Raw genomic sequence first — 22,699 nt, 5'->3', positions numbered from 1 at the left:
TCTCATGGTGCATGGGCACCCAAAGGAAACTACTTAACAATTTAATGTTGTCACCCATCTTCCTTGTGTTTTCCCCCAGTTCTGTTCAGCTGCTGTGTTTATGCAATGTTATGTAATGCGTTACGTGATACTAGTATTTTTAAGACAATATTATCCATTGCTGTGTAAAATAGTGATCATGCCTTTGACATGTCTTCAAGTGTGCTCATGTTTCTCAGAAAAACACAGAAGGATGCCAGTTTCTTTGAATGTGTCATCATAGGATGCTCAGAAAGGAAGGCTGCAAGATTTGTTCACAACATGGGAGATTGTTGTCCAGTGGTAAAAGAGGTTTTGGGGGAATGGAGATGAAGCAGTTTCCCTTCCAGAACACAAGAGAATGAGGCAGTGTGATTTATGAATACAAATATTATCCCCCTTCCACAATGGAGCTCAGTAGGTATCCTTACTGAGATTGGTGGATACCTCTCTTTGAACATTCATAGCTCATGGATGAGGCAAGTCAGACTTTTCACTGAGCATCTAGTAAATGTGTGATACAATGCCAGTAGTTTTCTTCTGGCTCAGTAAGCTGTGAAGGCTCTAAATTAATGGGAAAGGGGGAAAAGGGGGAGGCGTTTGCTTTTGCACTGACACAACACGCTGCTGCCACAGTTCTTTCTGCCACAATTGTCAGATCTGCCCCATGCAAACAGAGAAAGCAAAAAACTGAAGAGAAATTGACATCTTAGCCTTCCTATATGTTTTTAAATACCACTATTTCAGTCTAAGTTGTGCCAACAGCAAGCTGCAGTGTTATCAGCCCAGGCTGGTACTGTTCTCAGCCTAACCAGCCATTAATGTCTCACTATTTGTTCCTTACTGATATCCTATTATATTAGCATAATAGAGGCCAACTTTTCTAATATTTACATTGTTATCACCTAAGTACATCTCTTGACTTCTTTGTTTGCCTTCCTCCAGGTAAATTTGTACAGTGTACCTGTGGCACTTAGCCCTTCCCCTGTGAAAGCACGCTGTGCTTCAGAAACGAGCATGTGCAGCGTGCACCAGGACCTCAACCTGCCCAGAGGAGCTAAACAAATTTTCCTGTGGGTCCCTCATCCTCCCCACCACCTCCCCTCACTCCCTACCCCCCCATTCCCCACCCCACACCCCCACCCCAAGCCCTACAATAATATTTTCCTCATGGCTTTTAAGTCTCAAACATGTCTGTCCACCACGATACTTCTTTCTAATAGCATACCACAGGGCATGCATATGCTAGACGACACAGATCTCTCTGGACTCACAGGGAATTGCCATGAGAATGGAGAGAGATAAACCTGCTGTGTCTCCACTGTACTATCTACAAGGAATGCTCCTTATCATGCACCACTCCACACCCAGCTTTTCTCTCAAAAGAAGCTAGTTGGTTCATTAAAAAAAAAGAAAAAATACAACAACAAAACCCCAGCAAACCACAACCCTAAGAGTATGTTTATATTACATTTATATTAGTTACCAAGTGACTGAGATCCAGTAAAGTAATGGATAACCAGGTTATCTGACGGAGACTTGTTAAATAAAATGCATGGCTATACATATGGCATAACTGGTTCATAATTCAATTCATCATCATGATTTTTTTTTCAAGCTTTTGTGGGATTCCAGTCTTCAACACGGGAATCACAAAGTTTCCCTTCCAGCTTCAGCAGGTCAAGGTTCTTGATTCTGGCATACTTCAGAACTGTTTGTGGTGGGGGTGAATGGAAAGAAGTAAGTAGTTTTAATAGCTGCAGACGAACCCCAAAGCAACTAATTCTCAGCTATATACCACTCAGAACATTTTGTAAAATTAAAGAATGCAAATTACTGATAGTTCTGCATATTCATGTAGTAAAATGTGGCTGGGTTAGCTACATTCATTCAAAGTACTGAATCATCGAATCACATATTGAGAGGGGAAGTATTAAAAAAAATTTAAAAGACCTAAATTCAGATAGTCCTTGTGATCACTGGAATTCAGATTAGAGATGGATGTTTCAATTCCGGAAAACTTTAAAAGAAACCCTTTTCAGTTTGAAGATTAAGATTCTAAACAATACTGCAAATTAGCATTTCATTTCAACTGGGGAGCTGTGCCTATGCATTGTTGCAATGTGACCATTTACTGGCAGAGGGATTGGCAAAAGAAAACCAACTCTTGTGACATGTCCAGTTTTGCTGCATCAGGGAAATCAGATGGCACAGCTGAGTCCATGATTTTTGCTGCTGTTTACAAATGACTTGTCACATCCTTGGTATTCATCGATTGCTAGCAGCACTCTAGATACTTCTGGAAGAAAAAAAAAAAACCCTTACTTCCAAAAAAGAAGAATGAAATGCTTATGTCAACTATTATTGTTCTTCTTTGATGATCTGATTCAACAGCTCCCATTGAGAATGCAGCTTATTGTGATAAAGCACAGTTCTGGGCAATTCTCTATGTGGTTTTGGTCATGAAAACTCATAAGCATGTACATAAATGCTTCCTTTAAAGATTTCCTCCCTAAATCAGAGCCCCCCCCGCTTCCCCCCCCCACCCCCCAAGAACGAGGGAGCAGAGAAATGCTGAGCACTGCAAGCCCAACTGGATGGGCATGTGCTCAACAAAGTGCCAAAACATGGGTTCAGCTCCAAGCCTGTTCAGCAGTCAAATCCTTATTCACTGAAAGACTTAAGCAGGCAGAAAAAGGTTGGACTTGATTTTGTGTTAATGGCTAGGAATATGATTAAGCAGCTTGATTAATTGTGGACATAATCAGGTTCAATCATAATAGTTCCTGGTCAATACCAGGGGTGTAAAGCCTTATTGAGACTTTTGCCTTTGCTATTTTTGCCTGGTCCAGAAACACCAAAAGAACAATCCTGAAGCTGAGTCACACCGAATTATTCCAGCAGAGTATTTTGGCTCCAGATTAAGACACATCCTCACAGTTAAGGAGTCACAGCCACAGGAGAATTGGCCCTGTCCTATGCATTTCCTACGAGAAATGTTCACCACTCCCTCTGTCCTATCCTTCCCCAGAAGTTTTACCCACTTCTTTCCAAATTCAGTTCTGCAAGCACAGACACTGCACTGGTGGTCACTCTGCACTAAGGTGAAGACAACACTTGGTGAAATATGCTGTGGTGAAACAGAGCAGCTATTCTACTTCACCTTTTCTGTGTGATGTAGCTTTGTGGTAGCCAGCTGCTTTAAAAAAAAAAAAAAAATCTAAAATCTGGTCTAACTTCTCATCCTGAAGGAGAGATACCATGCTTTGAAAAGGAGTAAACACAGATTTGCATCTAAAAATAAAATCTTGTTCCCAGTTAGCTTTACTATAAAACAAATGTTTAGAGAATGGGCAGCTGTGAATTTGCAGATGCACTAAATATGTATGGAGAAAAAGAGTTTTGAAATATCCTCTGGTTATTGTTTCTTTAAGTCTTTTTTTTTTAATATATATTTTTATTGATACTGTCCCAGATCCCTTCATGTCTACTAGAAACTGACAGATTTGATGTTTTTGATGGTTTCTCTGATGTTCTGTCGAATTTCCATGCAAATAAACCTCATTTTGCTGATGCCTGTAAAGTTATGCTTTAGACCAGAAATCTCAGAGATCTGTCTTCAATAAAAGGGGGTAGAAGTAGAACTACTAATTTAGTTTCTTTAAAAGGCATGTATTTTCATGCACATTAAATCCATCTGTTTCTGAAATGTATGCCTTTCTTCAGTGTGTAATTTGATAAAACCCAAAAGAAAGCCTTAGAGCTCCAAAATTGAAGCAGAAAGGGAGAGAAACTGAACAAGACCAAGAGCATAGCATGGCTTGGAACTGTACAAAACAAAGTATTTTTAGAATGCAAAAACTTTAACAAACCACTCAGAGGATCTTGACACAAACTCTCCATAGATTTTTAAACTTCTGGGAGGGGGGGGATTAAAAGAAGTTAATCCTGTAGGTATGTAGTCTGTGCATTTCTGCTGTAACCAGGAAGCAGCATGGGTCTGTATTAATGAAATATACTCACCCTTACATGAAGATTTAGGCCCTCTGTTTTGTGGATGATGCACGTCCAGGTTACACTGAGGCTACTTGTAACCTTTTTAGGTTAATCTTTCACTTCCGGAAGTTTTTATTTCAACACATTTCACAATTATGATGTCTGTTTCATGAAGTTAGAAAAGCTTTCAGGTATCAACAGCGGCATTATGCAAGCAAGGGCTTCACCGCTGTGGCCACATTTAACTCCCCATATCACTTCTATACTTTTAAATGATCTGCCTGCTAAAGAGTTTGTGTAGAATATGTGTTTCAGGTTCCTAATTAATTTGGGCAGGGTTTTTTTTTTTTTTTTTTTGAAGCTTTAAACACTGCTACCCCAAAACTTTTCCACAGAACACGGAAATCATTAATGTTGACCACATTGTGACTCGGCAGGATTGTATTTAAAGATCAACTGTTGCTATAAATTATTCCACAGATGCGAACAACTGGAACCCAAAATGATGGTATTGAATTTAAATACAGAAGCCCAAACTTCACTTTAAGATTTCATCTGACTTCACAGATTCTTTTTGCTGCTTTCAGCAGAAAGTAGAAGATCTGTACACAAAATAGAAAATCTTCAAAGTGCACCAAGCAGGAGCCTGTAATTCATAATTTACATTACTTGGAAGATGTGCTGTGGTTTTGTAATTTTTCTATGTATGGGGCCACAATTAGGGCTAAATATAAAAGCTACAACATTATTTTTATAGCACGCTTTCTCTTCATAGATGAGTTTAAAAAAGAAAAAGGCACTGTCTTATACTTTCTTCACATGCATAGGAAAATAATTCCAAGGATGCCCTTACGTTTCCTTCAAGTGGCTTGTTTGTTTGCTCCTATGCAAAAATGTGGGCCGGGAACCAAGATGAATCTAAGCATCTGGGCACTCGAGACCTCACAGTGTAAGTCCTTGCCATTCTATTTTCTGCAGCTGCTGTTATGTTCACTTGAACACCTTGATGCTCATCTGTTTTCCTTGCTTTCTGCAAGGAATGCCTCTTCTTGATCTAGAGATCTTTTAAAACCTTTTGCAACCCTCCCAGTGGCACATGGACTCCTGAGATCTCTTTTGCTGACATCTGACTGCTCACAGGTCAGGTACATTGAAAAACTTCCTCCAGGAAAACAAATTCAAAGACAGACAATGTAATTGGAACTTGAAAAGATTGACATTGGTTTGCTGTGACATGAAACCCTCCTAACAACACTCTGGTCACAGAGGAAAGTAAAAAAGGTAATTGTTATATGTGGCCCACAGGAAGGACCTAAATTTAAAGTTGTACCACCATAACTTTATCAGCGTGACTGGGAAAATAGGAAGGGACATTTTGCTTAAACAGTCAAGTCAGGAAAAAAAAATTTGATAGATGCCAATAAAAAAAGCATTCTTCAGAGATAGAGAAGTATTTTGCCTCCTAAATTATGATTAATTATACCAATCCAAGTTGTTGGGGTTTTTACCCCAGCATTGTTTTATCCGCATATAGAGGGGGGTCACAGCTTTAACAATATCAGCAATGCCATGGATAAAGGCAAGTACATCTTCTTGGAAAGATCTGGGTCTTTTGTTGGTTCTAGGGAAAGCAGAGCCTGTGTATAGCTCAGTGACAAATACCTCTGTAGGTTCTTTAAAGGCAGACTTTTGATCTGGTCTTTTAAATATAAAGGTTAGCATTCTGTGGGTGTTCGCCCTTAGTGACTTTGATGAATTTCACATACAAGATTACAATGCAATCCCTGTTGCGGCCTAATAATGTGGATGGAGTAAGGGACAGCCACAACATCATTGTTTCCACATCAACAGACTGAGCACCACGAACAACTCTGCCAAGTAAGAAGTTTTGTTTTACCAAGCAAAGCCTGCAAGAAAGTCAACACCTGCCTCTAGAAAAGGTAGCAGTAGAGATAAATCATGCATTTTATAGCTCTTTTAATACCTACTGTATGGCAATACTACAAAATAAAGATCGCATTTTATATTGCAAGTTTCCGTTTCAATTTGAACTAGATTTTAACCACGCTGATGCAATGAGGCTGGTCTCTGAAGTAAGAGTTGAAGAGATTATTAAAAACTATTTTTCTCACAGAAACATACCAGATTTTGACCTCCAGTCTCAGAAGTAAAGATGTGATGCTTTTCATAGAATCAGAGAATGGCTTGGGTTGGAAGGGATATTAAAGACCATCTAGTTCCAACTCTCTGCCATGGGCAGGGACATCCTCCACTAGACCAGGTTTCCCAAAGCCCCATCCAGCCTGGCCTTGAGCACTGTCAGGGAGGGGGCAGCCACAGCTTCTCTGGGCAGCCTGTGCCAGGGCCCCACCACTTTCACAAGTGAAGAATTTCTCACTAATGCTGAATATAAAACTACCCCTTTTACGTTAAAAACATTACCCCTTGTTCTATCACTACACTCCCTGATGAACAGTCCCTCTCCAGCTTTCCTGTAGGCCCCCATCAGGTACTGACTAAGGCTGGAGTAAGGTCTCCTTAGAGCCTTCTATTCTCCAGGCTGAACAATCTGCGCTCTCTCAGCCTGTCTTTACAGGAGAGGTGCTCCAGCCCTCAGATCACCTTTATGGCCCTCCTCTGGACTTGCTCCAGCAGCTCAATGTCTACTGTACTGGAGACCCCAAAGCTGGATGCAGTACTCCAGGTGGGGTCTCACTGGAGCAGAGCAGAGGAGCAGAACCACCCCCCTTCAAGCTGATGATTAGGCTGGTTTTAATGCAGCCCAGGATACAGTTGACTATTCTTTGCCAAGTGATGTTGAGCTTTACATCCACCAACACTTCCAAGTCCTTCTCCTCAAGGCTGCTCTCAATCCATTCTCCTCCCAGCCTGTAATTGTGCTTGGGATCTTCTCTTCAATGCTTGAACGTCAGAAGTGAGGGAAAATACTCATACTGAAAGCTATTTCCACTCTATCTAAGTGGAACCTTCCTCTTTACTTCTCCCCTTTCCAAATGGGACAGACGCACACACATGTAAATCGTATCTGCCAATGTAATAATCCCACAGAATTTCCTATTGTCAATTCATATGGATGATATCATTCTAACTGTTGAGATGGCTGGCTTGGCAAAAGGTAACGCAAGAACATCACCGAGTGGAAATCAGTCCAAACAACATTTACTGCTTTATCCCAAGCTCAAAGCAGAGTCAGAATGTTTTGCAATAGGCTAGCAGCTGGCCCTCAACAGGGCATTTCCCTCCACCACCCTCACCCCTCACCCCTCCCCCAAGGCAAATTGAAGCCTCTTCCTCTTCCACCTGGAAGCAAAATCTGGACCTCTGAAAGGGTCAACCCAAACATACAGTTAAAATGGTCTAGAGACTACTCCACTGTTGGGAATGACATCTGCAGACAGTGAAATTTTATTCATATGAAATGAATGCTTACAATATATGTATTGTGAAATGTATCTGTTACCTTCAAGAAGTGTGGAAGATTTCTCTAGAATTATTGCAGATCAATTGCTTGTATTGTGAACATATTTTATACATGCATTCCCAGCTTGCCTACAGGAAAATGTTAAGTACTTAAGCCAGGTAGAGTGAAGAATATCTCAGAGTGGCATTATAAAGCCTGCTGCTCATGTAAATATTTGAACAGAAAAGCAACTCAATTTTATTAACAGCTGATTCTGCCATAAGCTCATTTCGCATGAAAAATCATTGACAGCTGGATTGAGAGAGGAAATCAGTACCCAGTTTCTTCATTTGACAACTAAATGGGAGTGGGAACAAAGGTGATTGCTAGCACTAACAGGGTTAACAGCTGCAGAGGGTGTCCTTTGCTGCTCTTCGGAGAGAAGAGGCAGGTTGGCTTCTCTTGATACAGTGCTCCTACTGACACAAAGAGGATCAGACCAGCAATGCGGGCATTACCTGCAAGCTCAGTTCCCGTCGATGGGAACAGCAGACTGCACTTGGAGGATCCTGCTGTCTTTTGCTTTTACATGAAGAAGAACAATGTCTTTATGAGGACTTTTTTCCCCTCGACACCTTTCAGCAGTCCTTAGACAACCAATCAACCAGAGCTTTTTCTTCATTTCTCTACATAGCAAAGAGATTGCCGTTTCTGACAAGAAATGAGGAATCGAATGGTAAAAGCTTCATCCCAGGTATCGTGCCCCTCTTTGCAAGTTCTCTGTGTGAAGACTATCTTGATGGGCTTTCCTAAAGTGCCCTAAAGACTTTGATCTTCACTTCAGACTCCCAATGCTTCTCTTAACGCTGATTATGTTGCCCTGATTATCTTGAAACAAATAATTTATCCTTCTACTTTCATCCCCAGCAGGAAAAAATAAAAAGTCTGATACTCAGACTCTAATCAAAGTTGGCTCTAGTTTTTAGAATATGTAAATATAGGCAGACATTTGCTTGCACTTCGTATCTTTTTCTAACTCTAAAAGAACCAACTTTTTTCCAAGTGTGCAAAATAATTCAAACCTTCTGATACCTTTTTTGTCTTTGCCAGAAGCAACAAACCAACAGACAAAAACTGAAACAGGCCATGGGTCCTCTATCTATATCCACTAAGCATTTCTGATCATCTGGGTTTGCTGCTTTTACAGTTTCCCATCACAATCATTTTCTCTGTGCACCCAAATTGCTTGCAAAGTTTTTCCACACCACTTTCACAATGTGAAAGCACATGGATGTGTTTTCTTAGAACTGCCTGCAAAGCTGAGTGCCAGGAAGTTACAACTCTAATGCTCCCTCTACACATATAAAATCTCTTATTTGGCAAGCACATCTTACAAGGACAGGCAGATTGAAACAGAGAACAGCCATCACTGTTAGTAGGAATGATTCCCAGGGAAAAGTTTATTTCCACAATGCCACAAGCATCCTCTGTGAGCAAGTGGGATCACAAATCCCGCTCGCAACAAATGGGACATATGGGGAACCTCAATACAAGAGAAAAAGCTTTACATCATAGAAAACACCGCCCCTGGGGTTGAAAATATGGGTATGGGAACCCTTTTCAAGTGAAGGATTTACAGCCCCATATTAATGAGAAAGTGTTACATGGCTTTGAAAGTATTCTGCCTCAAAAACCATCTAGGACAAATTCATGTTCAACAGTGTTATTTATTCTTCCAACCCTAGCAATAAACTCTCATAAGCGTGCCATTTCCTTTGGCTTTCTTGGTACTCACTTTCTCAGGAGCAGAGCACCCCAGCATGTCCATGTTCAGGCGCTCGCACAGACCCCACCTGCCAGCCTCTCTGGGATCCATTTTCTTTCCAAGTTGATCCTTGTAAAAGGATCCCAAGGTAGGAACCATGTTTTAATACACATTTCCAGAGTCCATAATGTAATACAGATATTCATTGTCAGCTAATTTTGTGATCACATGATAAAAAATGTCCAAGACTTTGATCATAAAGATCCAATTTCCTTGAAAAGTAAACAGTAACATGCAGAAAGAGATAAAGGTCATGAATGTTGGAAAAATGAAAGTGTTGAAACACAATCTTCCTGCCGTGAGAAGTACCCAACTTCCATCAAGTGCTGATACAATTAAGTGTTCACAAAGATTGTTATTAGAACTGAAGGTGTGCTTTTACTGGCTTTACAGGAATGCTGGAAGAAAAACAACACTGAAGATCACAGAGTGTTCAGATATTACAATGAAGAGGGCCTTGGAGATGTGTCAGAAAGACAGAAGGGTGTTCAGTATGCTGCACATCATGCATGAAATCAGAGTAGGAGCAGACTGCGACAACAACTGAGAAAAGTTCCTCCTCCTGTCTCCTGCTTTGAAGGCCACACACTGGAGAAAGCTGGAAACAAAAAATGAGTCCTCTCCCAGAAGTAGAAGCACCACAGAACCATTTCTCCAAGCACAGCTCAGCACCTGCTGTTCTGCATAGCTTTTGGCAGGCACTAAGGCAAACAAAGAGAAAAATCAGAAACAAAACCCCCTTGGAACTGGTGTGACAATTAATCACCAAATACTTTCTCTGATTCTGTGGTACCATGTGTTCTCCCACCACTACCCCTTCTCCCTTGTAATATAAGTTAATTAAGAGACTAAGCCAAGTCAAACGAAGACAAGACAGGCTCTGATTTAAACCTTGAATAGTTTACAGGAACATTAATGAAATGGAAATAAGGGGGGGAGATTGGAACTAAATTCTCTGTTAACAGCAGCATCCACCTGACAGAAACTATGCCCTGTGTTACTGCAGCAAAATTAAGGAACTGCCCCGTCTCCTTCGCCTCTCCCCAAAGAGAGCATTTTCATATCCAAATGATGGCTTGAACAAAGGTCTCCACCACTAAAGACAGGTCAAGACAACTTCCCTTTTGTGAGGCCACATGGTCCCTAGGAGTACTGTAAGTTACAGATACATAAAAGCAAGTGTAGCACCAGTCTTCTGTGACACCTGAGGACCCCAGATACCTGACAGTAAATAACCAGGTTGAAGCAGAACTGAGACAGGAAGTCTTCCTTTCACACTTGCTCTGTTCAGTCCAGATAACTGGAAACTAACCTGCACCCAGAAACCTAAGAGCAAAATCCTGATGACTGCTGACCTACTTCATCTATCTCACTTCTTGTCTCCCTTTCTAGTCTTTCCTACCTCATCTGTTCAGGTGAATCTCTACACAGTAAGAATTATCCTATATTTTCACAATTCTAGTGTGACTTGGCTGGACCTCTGGTTCAGACTTCTCCCAGTTTAATGAGGAAAACAGTAGTAGTATCTGGACCTCAGATCTCCTAACAAACCCTTAAGTGCTCCCTTTTGTTTAAGGAATCGACAAAATAGATTAGATCTATTCTATGAATAGCTCTCCAAATTAACAACCTGAGAGTCTGAGTTATTAATTTATTTAATGTTTTTTTAATGCTGCAATGGTCCTCTTTCACATGGGCAGCTGTACTGAAGATGTCACAAACTAAAACCTACGGTCAGTGCAGAACAACGCAACTGGCTCTGAAGCGCAGCCACACTGAAGCTAGAGCAAAGCCATGCCACTCTGCCCGTGGGCACTGCTCTGAGCCAGCTGCAAACAATGGAAGTACCAATCTGAATGGATTTCACAGCACATTTCTTGCAAATGCAGGCTCTGAGACTTGATCACTTGCTTCAGATTTATCAGAGGGCAGCATGTCACATCCAATTCCTATAAAACATCTACCTTAAATTAACTCCCAATTTACAACCTCATTCAAGAAGTCATTACTTCCTGCTCTTGCATTTAGATTTCCCCTGCCATCCCATTTTGACAAAACCTTTTTTTATTATATTTTGTCACATTTCATTTTGCTGACATTGTACAACAATGAAGCTGCCAAGTCACTAAGAGTTTTGGACTTTGGTTTTTCACAATAAAAGGAGAAAAAAAAAAAAGTGCATTTCTTTTTAAAGCCTCAAACAACAGGGGAGGGAGGGGGGGAGAGAGATAATTCATAAAGGAAAATATCATTAGAGATTGCAGAAATCTCTTATCTCTTGATAGAAAAGCTAGGTCCTACACGCAAAATAGTGGTAAAATAAGAAAACCACTCTGGACACAACATTTCTTTTTCCTTATCCAGCCCAGAAACATAATACTTAATATATCCAGCCAATAATGCATTGGCTGGATACTTCCAAAAGGTCAGAAAACACAAGACAGGCACCAATCACCTTGACTCTTCATACCACAGTCTGTCTTGAGACATATTCAGGCCCCTGAGGCAGATTGTGTGAAAGTGGTGCAAAAGTATCCCTACTTCCCAAAAGTTTGTTGATCAAGAAACAACTGGCAGCAGAAACAATTCCTGCAAGACTTAGAAAGACAGCGCAGGGCCATGGAACTGACACACAATTACGTAACCAAGCGGGGTTTTTTTGCAGTGCATAGAAAGCACACCCACACCAGCCAAAGACAATGGGATAAGCATTAATTTCCAGACCTGTGTTTGGTAACTCCACAGCTGACCTGACCACGAGACATGACAGTAGATATCAGAAGCCTTGATCATTCACAGTCTCCATTTTGGTATGAGCACATAGCTTAGACCCCGCGGTGGGTGGTTTTGCACGTGCAAAGTCAAGCCAGGGAGGAATGTGAGAGTGATTTAATATGCATTGCCGTGGTCTGGGCAGGAGTCCAGTTCTTCCATCACTTCATCAAGACAGGTCCAGCCCGCTACGTTGTTTAAACAGTAATGCCAGGGTGAAGCTGACTGCACATGCCAGTGCTTGTCTCTGGTACTGCAAAGCTCTGCTCCGTGTTCCAGGGAGCCAAACCTGCTGACAACAGGCCACATCAGCAGACCATGCCTCAGCCTTCTGGGACCTGCTCTCCCTCCAACGTGGCAGGAATAGGCCTGTCACATCTGCATACCTTGTACACAGGCCAAGGTGAGTCTTCGGTAAATCCACGGAAAATATATTGAGCTCAGAGACCACAGGGCAGTTTGGGTCAGCACCCAGGCCACTATGTGGCTTGTCCTGGAGTCCAACAGCTCCACCACTCTCCCAAGCAGACTCTTGCATGAGTTTTATGGCTCTCCAGTGTAACTTGCCACCACCCAAACTCCACCACCGTCTCTCCAAGGTGAGCAATCAGTCCCGGAGCATTGAGTACCTTCCATTGTTAGGCGCTAGGATGCCAGTCTCCTGGTGTAAAAGCAGGAGTCTGCCCCAAGCACTTTGTGTCTCACCTGGCAGTGACAGAGGGCCCTCATCCTGCACCGCTGCATAGTGAAGCTTGAGTCACTTAGCCTCCTTCATCCATTTCACATGATGGCTGACCTCCTCCACTGCCTGGGCTACTTGAAAATGGACATAGATAGATGTGGAGGTGTTAAATATCACTATTTGGGACAAATCACATATCACCAGCACAGCTTTAACAAACATCTACACCTTCACTGCTGCTGTGCATTCATCATCTCTTCCATGAACATATTCAATGCACATAAATACAATCCAGTAACAGGTTTTCTGCACAGTTGTAACTGGATTCAACCATTCTTGAAGAAGGACTCACAGAAACAACAGGAACAGAAAAAATGACAGCAGTTCATGTTGAAGGTGGTCTCTTGCTAGAACAATAAGGCAGATACCACAACATAAAGAAATCCAAGCTGATGGGGTAAAACAAGATCTGCTAGATGCACTTTGAATTGCATTCTTCCTAAGCAGCAAAGTCGGCATGAACAATTGTTTAATGATCAAGAACTGACAAGTATTTTACCTAAAGATTCCGCAAATACCCTGCAAATGAGGACTTTGGGAATTTAGTGGCCTTCTGTTGTAGTCTAACTCCAGCCCACAGCTAATCACCAGACAGCCGCTAACTCCCTCACAGTGGGGTGAGGGAGAGAATTCATAGAATCAGAGAATGGTTTGGGTTGGAAGGGATATTAAAGACCATCTAGTTCCAACACCCTGCCATTGGCAGAGACACCCTCCACTAGACCAGGCTGCCCAAAGCCCCATCGAACCTTGTCTTGAACACTGCCAGGGAGGGGGCAGACACAGCTTCTCTGGGCAACCTGTGCCAGTGTCTCACCAACCTCAGAAGTGAAGAATTTCTCCCTAATGCTGAATATAAATCTGCCTTCTTTTAGTTTAAAAACAATACACCTTGTTCTATCATTATAATCGCTGATAAAGAGTCACCCTCTCCAACTTACTTTTAACCTACTGGAATGCTGCAATGTCCTTTTTCTTCTCCAGGAAGTTGAACTGTCTCAGCCTGTCTTCACAGGAGAGGTGCTCCAGCCCTCTGATCACCTTTGTTGCCCTCCTCCGAACTCACTCCAGCAGCTCAGTATCTTTTACTGGAGACCACAGAGCTGGATGCAGTGCTGTAGGTAAGGTCTCATGGGAGCAGAACAGAGGGGCAGAATCACCTCCCTTGGCCTGCTGGACACACTGTTTTTGATGTTGCCCAGGATATGTTTGGCTTTCTGGGCTGCAAGTGCGCATTGTTGGCTCACTTTTATATCCACTAACATACCCAAGTCCTTCTCCTCAAGGCTGTTCTCAATCCATTTTCATCCCAGATGTGTTTGGGATTGTGCTGACCTATTTGCAGGACCTTGCACTTCACCTTCTAGAACTTCATACACTTCACATGGGCCCATCACTCAAGCCTTTCAAAGTCCTTCTGGATGGCATCGTTTCCCTCCACCCTGCCAACCCTGACACAGCTTGGTGTCATCAGCAAACCAGTGGTCCATTCATCGAATCCACATGTCTCAAATTTAGAGACAAGGATATTGGGTGGGACAGTGTCAAATGCTTTGGACAAGTCTAGGTAGATGATGTCTGTCACTCTTCCTTTATCCACCAGTGTTGTATCCCATTGCTGAATGCCACCAAATTTGGTAGGTATGATTTTCCCTCTGTGAAGCCCTGTTGGCTGTAACCAATCATCTGCAGAATTTCCATGTGCCTGAGCATAGTTTCCAGGAATATCTTCTCCATAATCTTTTCAGACACACAGGTGAGACTGACTGTCCTGTTGTTCCCCAGGTCTTCTTTTTTCCCCTGTTTAAAAATGGGTTTATGTTTTCCCTTTTCCAGCCAGTGGGAACTTCACTGGACTGCCATGACTTCTCAAACATGATAGAGAGTGGCTTACTCTCTTCATCCATCAGTTTCCTCAGGACCTGTGGATGCAACTCATCAGGTTTAATTCTACCAGGGCTTCAGCCTTGATAAACAGTTGGCTAGACCCCTGGCTTCTAGAACAGCTTCTCTGCATTCTTCCCAGGCTACTTGACTTTGCTTCCACCCTCTGTAGGCTTCCTTTTTTGTGTTTGAGTGTGCCCAGGAGCTCCTTGGTCATCCATGCAGGCCTCTGGGCACTATAGCCTGACTTCCTCTTTGTTAGGACACATTGCTCCTGAGCTTGGAGGAGATGATCCTTGAATATTAGCCAGCAATCTTGGGTCCCTCTTTCCTCCAGGACTCTGTCCCAGGGTACTCAACCAATAAGGTGCCTTAAGAAGCAAAAGTCTGCTCTCCTAAATTCCAGAGCTTGCTGTACACCTTCCTCACTGCCCTGAATATCTTAAACTCCACCACTTTATGGTCACTTCAGTCAAGACTGTCTTTGAGCTTCACATCGCACTCCAGCCTCTCCTACTGGTGAGAACAAGGTCCATCATGGCACCACTTCTCATTGAATTGGAAGAGTAAAAATGAGAAAAGTCATGGGTTGATAGGTAACTAGGTTTAATAGGTAAAGCAAAAGCCATGCACACAAACAGAGAAAAACAAGGAATTCCTTCATCACTTCCAATTGGCAGGCAGGTTTTCAGCCATCCCCATGAAAGCAGAGCTCCATAGAATGGGTTTGCCCAGGGAGGTGGTAGAGTCACCATCCCTCGAGGTGTTTAAGAAAAGGTTGGATGAGGTACACAGGGACATGGTTTAGTAAGGAATATAGGTGGTATGGGGACAGTTGGACTATATGATCTTGGAGATCTTTTCCAACCTTAACTATTCTATGATTCTGTAATTCTATGCGTAATGGTTACTTGGAAAGACAAATTCCATCACTCCAAATGTCTTCCCACTTCTTCCTTCACTTTATGTTGCATGATGTCATATGACATGGAATATCCTTCCAGTCAGTTGGGGTCAGCTGTTCTGGCCATATTCCCTACTTACTCCTTGTGCACCCCCAGCTTCTTGCTTGTGAGGTGGGTTGAGGAGCAGAAAAAGCCTTGACTTTGTGTTAGCACTGCTCAGCCATAACTAAAACATCCCTGTGTTATGAACACTGTTTCCAGTCCAAATCAGTAACGCAGCCTCACACTAGGTACTATGAAGAAAACTGACTCTATCCCAGCAAAACCAGCACACCCTCACAACTCCAGGAAGAAAACTTAAATCTCCATAGTTCACTCTCCTATCTCTTGGATATTACTGGAAAATGAAGGAAAATTGACAGAGTAGAGAGGGGAGAATTGGAATTAAAAGGGCAGAGAAAGAAATTGTGAATTCTTATAGGTTTTCTCCCAGACTAGCATGTTTACCTCAAAATGGGATATAAATCCAATTTCCCATAAAAATTAAGAAAATTGAGGAAAATATATTTTGTTGAGGTTTTTCTTTTTTTTGGGGAGGGGGGTGTTTGTTTTATTTTTTGCTTTGGAATAGCAATTGCCTTTTTATTAGATGCTTTTTATGTATACATTAAAAAACAAACTAATGCTTTCAGTGACACTGTGTAAGTGAAGGCAACCTGGAGTTTATAAGCCCAATGGAGACACTTAAAATAAAAGATTATTTATGGCAGATTAACTACATGAAGAAATTAGGTGTCAGATATTCTTTGACCACTAGCATTTTCACCCTAAAACCCTTTGGAAAAACAGGGAAGCCAAAATAATCCTGATCATGCATCCAGAGGTGTATCTGCTGACATGCTCTCTTTCTTAGGCCTAATTTTACAAATCCACCAATTCGCATTTGCCCAGAATCATTGGTTGTGTTCCAGGATTCAGAAACAATAATGCATGAGGAAAAAAATAATAAAATAGGAACAGACAGGAATAGCCCTGGGATCCCAGAGCATCTTGGAGGAGAGATGAAAAGGTTAAACAAGGAACAAAAGCTGATTAGAACTGTACTAAATACCAGATAGCTGTGGACATGCTTCTTCTACTAGTAAGTTCACAAAAACTCAACAAAACTTGAGTTAAAGCAGACCACTTTAAATACTCAAACAGAAATGCTTGTGCATCTCTCTCACCATCCCCATTCCCATAGTATCTCCAAGATAATTAAGCTGTTCAGGTCACTCTCTGATTCAGAGGATTTCTGCCTAATGGAGAACAGGACTACTGGCAAAAGATGTAGACCTGGGGGCAAGGAGGAGGAAGGAGAAATAAACTAATCTCTCCACCTCATACAGCAGCAGCCACATCTTAAATGGATCCAGACAGTATGACTGTCATAATGGCTCTGCAGTCCTGTGTAAGGACCATCAGTGACATGCAGCTGGACAGGCCACCCAGCTCCCACTGTACATGTGGTAAACTATGGGAAAGGAGTGGGAAATGTACGAAAAGGGAAGCACTGGGGTTAGAGTCACAAATCACATGCAATTCAGAGAGCACAGAAGAGGTCCCAAACAGGCCTCCAATGCTGCCATATCAGCATCACTTTCCTGTGACCGGCCTTTTCTCCTTAGCCCGGACATACTTGCTGAAGAACAGAAATGTAACTGATTGAAATAAGGGCACCATATTTATAAATTCCTTCCTCTGCAAGATTCCTCTCACTTGACTGAGTCTTTTTTTCCCAGTTCCTTTCAGCATGACTGTCACATTTATCAGTTCGTTCAGCTGTCTCTAAATTCCTCTGGAAACCAACAAGATTAAATAGGAAAATTAAGAATTCGACAAGTTGTTTCCATGAAAAACAAGTAAAGGGGAAATTAATTGTGTCCCTAAATGCAGAAATGCAGGTGTGAAAGAAGAGAGACCAGCAAAAGGTCTCAAGCTATTTATTAAAACCTCTCTCTGCTTCGTTAGGAGTGAAAAAAAATCTTCAGAGTTAATAGGTCTGAGTGACAGCCAGGGTGAGAAAGGAGGGTGAGAGCCCGGGAGAGTGTTGTGAGGAGCTTAAATGAATGCTGTACAGCAGTATGTACTATGGAAAAACTGGGGTGATGTGCACAGGGTAACTCTTTTGGAAAAAAAAAAAGGAAGGGGTGAAAGGGGCAACTTATCAGAGCATCTCTCCTAAATCAAAGTTGCTGTGGATGAAACTACAGTGCAGGTTGCCAAAATGAATAGTAACAAGTCAACAAAGCAGAGGGCATTCATCAAGCAATCCAAAGAATGGAAAAGCTGAATTATTAATAGCATATGTAACCTGTCACTTCAAACACCTTTGGTACTAGAGGACTGAAGGCTGACAAGACTGAAGGCTCTCTTTGTTAGGTTTTTGCTTGGGTTTGGGGTTGTTTGGGTTTTTTTAAGATTGCAGAAAACTACAAACAATACCAAAAAGCAGAGACTACAAAGAAATGCAGAGCCAGAAGGCACCTGGATAAATAAAACCTAACTGAGAAGTGTTAACATGGCTTCTGTAAAGAGCAGTTTGTTCTTACAAGCCTCTTAGAGGCCTTGGAAGGTATGAACAAACATTTGTATAAGGGCCATTTACATGATATAGTCTACTTGGGTTTCTTACAGCTTTTGAAGAATCCCTTCAACTGAGGCCTCTCAGGACACTAAACAACCATGGTACAGGGGCGATAGCCTTGAGACATATAAATAGTTCATAAAAAGGAAACAGGAGATCTGGAGTAATGGTTAATTCCTGCAAAGAAGGGAGGTCATCCAGAGGCAGCTGTGCTCTGTGACCCATGCTCTTCCACATATTCATAAGTGACCTGGAAAACAGGCAATGAGCGAGGACATACAGTTTTCTTTTACGGTACAGCTTCTTGAGGTGGTAAGAAAAATAGTGAAGAATTACAGTGAGGCCTGGGTATAACAATAGGTAGCTTCATGAAAATGTCAGCTCAGTACCTGCCAAAAAAGCAGACCAAATGCTAAGAAATGCTAGGAAAGAAATGCACAGCAAACCAGATGACATTGCCATGCTGCTGCGTATGTATGTGGCTTGCCCATGCCTTACCACCATTTGCATTTTGTAGATGTGTTTGAAATTTGTGGGTGGGGCATCTGCAGTACTAGCCTATATCCTTCTGAACAGGTCTGCCGGAAATGAAAATTTCTGTTGAAAAGTTAAAGAAGTAACTGTTACCACTTCCTGGTGCTGTATGCCAGACATCAAGAACCAGAATTATTTCTATAATATTTGTTCATTCTATTTTAATAGCCAAAGATTTTAAGTTGTCAGAAACATAAAAGAAATGAATGTAACCTTTTTTTCTTTTTCTTTTTTATTTTTTTTTTTTAGTAGAAAACTGGGGCACGGAAAAGCAAATAAGAATGATCTTGAGAAAGCCTGAAATGCTTTCAATATTTTTGTTTCATGGAAAAAAAGCCTTTTGTCAGCTGGTTCTTTCTCAATATCACCAACACTGTGCATTCTGAACATGACTGCAAAACTGTTGAAGAACTAATGTTTTGGAGAGGAGCTGGAAAAGCAGAGCCAGAAACAATGCCAAATAAAGCAAACCACATTTTTCATCAGCTTTCAGATACACATTCCCAATCCAAATCTTCAGATATGATTGCAGAGCAATCAATACATCTTCACAGCAACAAAAAACCCCCAACATTCTGATGACATAGTAGTCTGTGGAATATCTCCTAAGTTGTGGCTCGTGGAAAACACTGCAGAGGACAAACATGGTCTATCCTATGACCTTGTGAGATGACCTGAGAAATACAGATTTCTGTATGGAGCTGAAAGGTCCACTTAAAATCTTTTTATAGCAAAAAATGGCAGTGGTCAGGCTCCTGCCCTGTTGCCTACCTACTGGAGAAAAACAACAATATAATATAAAAAACACCTACCATAGCCACTACTATTGGCTAAAATCTGAAATTATTATTTCATTTATCTAACGGCATATCATTTGAAAGGGTAAGAAAGCAGTAAGTTAACTTTTTTAGCAGGACTCCACAGTGCAAAAAAGCTGTATGCTTCAGTAGAGCGGCCAATCTGCATCAAATTCTGAACTCACCTCCTCTGAAGGTGTAAGCCTGGATAGTTGTCAAAGACAGTGTGGGATCTTGAGCCACAAAGATCTGATATGTTCGACCTGATTAATATACACTTGAGATAGAAAACTCATACTGCTGCTCATGAAAAAAAAAAAAAGTTAGGTCAGAATTTTCCAAAATTCTGGATGTGGAAAACTACGACACCGTTTCAAGAGGTATTGAGGTATGTAATTATCATTCTTTGGTCTGTGGTTAGAAAAACCATGCAGGGTCACTAGCACAGCTGTCTGTTATGGTGACATATAGAAAAGATACTGAATCATCAAAAGTCTCTTTTACAGCCCGTTTATAAAACTTTCTCTCTGGGAAGAATGAAGCACCATCTCTGCTCATTAAAGTTTCTTACTGAGGAAGGTCATTTTGGACTGGGTAGGCTTTGTTTTCTTGTTGTACAGAATATCTTAGAGGGATTATTAATATCCCCTCACCTTTTTCTCCAAGAAACTCAAAAGCTTTTTTAATCCTGTGTTTGACCTTAATCCTACTTTTACTGATGTCCTTATACCTCCCTTGGTTTGCCTGTCCCATCCTGCAAGACCTGTCTTGCCTGAATAAATCCCAGTGAGCCACAACACACCCAAAAGCAATAGGAACATTTTTGTTCCCTGCCCCTCAAGTCCTCTCCCTCTTTATAGCCAAGGTCATCAAAAGCTGTAGTTAGTTTTACTGACTCCCTACTTCCCTCTCAGTTACCATAAAAGCAAATTCAAAATGGATTTTAGGTACCTGACTTTCAGGTTTAGTTTGTAGGGTTGCACTTTAAGTTAAATCTACTCTCAGCTGGACCAAGCACAGGCTTTCTCAGTGTCTCCTCCCACACTATCTGTATCTTTAAAGGATAACCTGGATTTCTCTTTTCCTGCTTTCTCAGCCTCACCTAACAAAGATCTTTGATTCTTAGGCTTGTGTCTGCCTTTGCATCCAGGGAATTTGGCAATCACTGCCTTGAAGAAACAATTTCACTCAATTTCATTACATGAAAATATAGAATCCTGGATCCTATTATGACAAACTTGATGTTGCTTTCAGCTGCTTTACAAGCACAGAGCAGGCTTCACCCCTGGTTAAACAGGAGAGTAAATAGTGCCTGATAGTGCCCCATATCCAAAACAAAGAATATAAATTTTTCAGCAACTCAGCTGTATGCTGAATCTCTGTAGAGGTTAAAGACTGTAAAATGCAATCCACCCCTTGTCTTTCTCCATACAGTATAGATAAAATAGAATGGAATCATAGAATATCCTGAGTTGGGAGGGACCCATAAGGATCATCGAGTCCAACTCCTGGCTCCACACTGGGACAGACAGAGCATGTAACTGTGTGCATTGTCCAGATGCGTCTTGAACTCAGTCAAGCTCGGTGCTGTGACCACATCCCTGGGGAGCCCACTCCAGTACCTGACCACCCTCTAAGTGAAGAACCTAAACTTAGAGGATAGGTTCTTCTAACATCGCTTGTGTAGGTATAGCTCCTTCACAGCCCACACAGAATCAGTTTTGTTTAAAAAAAAAGTAAAAAAAAATCTTTGGTTTGGGTTTTTTTCCCCCACCCCCAGCCTTACTCAGGAACTAAAGTGACTAAAGCAACAGGCATTTTGGGCATATTAGCCACTCTCATTCAGACACGTGAGACTGCTGGAAACTCTGTGTCAGTTACTGGATCCAAGTGCAGACCCTATGCCAAGCCATTCATAAATGCCAGCGTTCCTGTCCCTGTTTTAACTTCTTTAATTTTTTCCCCTCTCTCATTTCCCAAGCCACTCAGCAGCAGTGTGACTCTTCCTTGCCCCCTGACCGCCCCTGACCGCCCCCTCCGGCCAATGGCTGCCTTTCCCACTGGCACTAGGGACAGGGAGCTGCTCCAGCCCTCCAGCACCCTCGGGGCGACAGGAGAGGAGGAGAGAAATAGCATGGCTAGCAAGAGAAATGCCCCCTTGCCACACATCATGGCCAACTTCAGCTGACCACACTTCCAAAGGCTCCCTCAATCCCAGGGCTCCTTCCTCATCTACACCCACCTGTTGAAGGAGTCAAAACCACAGGAGTGACTGCATATGATTGAAGTAGATGAAAAGGGGGAAGGCATCAGTTGGATGCTTATCCACTACCAGAATTGTCCACCAATCCCATGTATCTTGCTCAGTGGGCAGTGCTTTGGAGCCACTGCGACTGACCTGAGCAGGGTGAAACATGCCATGGCCTCTGTTCTGGCACCAGCCTTGTCACACCTGACCAGCAGATCCAGACACACATATCTTTCCTTCAGCATACATTGAACAAAAATGTATTTTCTTGTACTGACATTGAATGTGGAAATGCTTGTATAAGCTGGAAACACAGAAAAGTCCATAGTTTTCAACTGTTCTTCACAAAATAGGGCAATTTTTTCTGACAAATAAACTAAATTTGGGTGTTCCTCTGTACTTCAGTTTTAGCAGAAATGGGGAGGGGGGAGGTCTACAAGACCTCACTCCCAAGGCCATCACTCCCATCATGAATACCCTCTAAAGCCATCGGAGGCAGATTAAAACACCAGTTATCTCCTTTGATGGATGCAGGAAATTCAGATTATCTGAAGAGGGGTGAGTCTCTGTCATGGAGAGCCAGAGAGGCAACATCAGGGAGCAACTGACATTTGACCAGGTCCTGTGAGGCCCAGGAGTCTTGTGGGTGAGACCACATGGTCTCTTTCCTCCTCCACACTCAAAGCATCATGCTGGTCCTCCCCTGGAAAGCACCAAGGTACCACCCATGCAAGCAGCCCTGATAGAAACAGCCTGGCTGTTGCAGGGGGGTCTACCACTGGTGATGGTATCTGATGGAAAGTAGAGGCTGTGGCTTCTGGAAAGGGAAAAAAAGGCCTCCTCATGGTGTTATAGGCAGCTGTAACAGGAAGGCCTAACAGCTCCTCTCTCTGTGGAATGAATCGAGTCAAGCAGCTCATAGAGAAAATAT

Source organism: Gallinula chloropus (assembly GCF_964237585.1).
Source record: "Gallinula chloropus genome assembly, chromosome: Z".
In the NCBI taxonomy this organism is placed as follows: Eukaryota; Metazoa; Chordata; class Aves; order Gruiformes; family Rallidae; genus Gallinula; species Gallinula chloropus.
Note: the sequence above shows the minus strand (reverse complement) of the source record.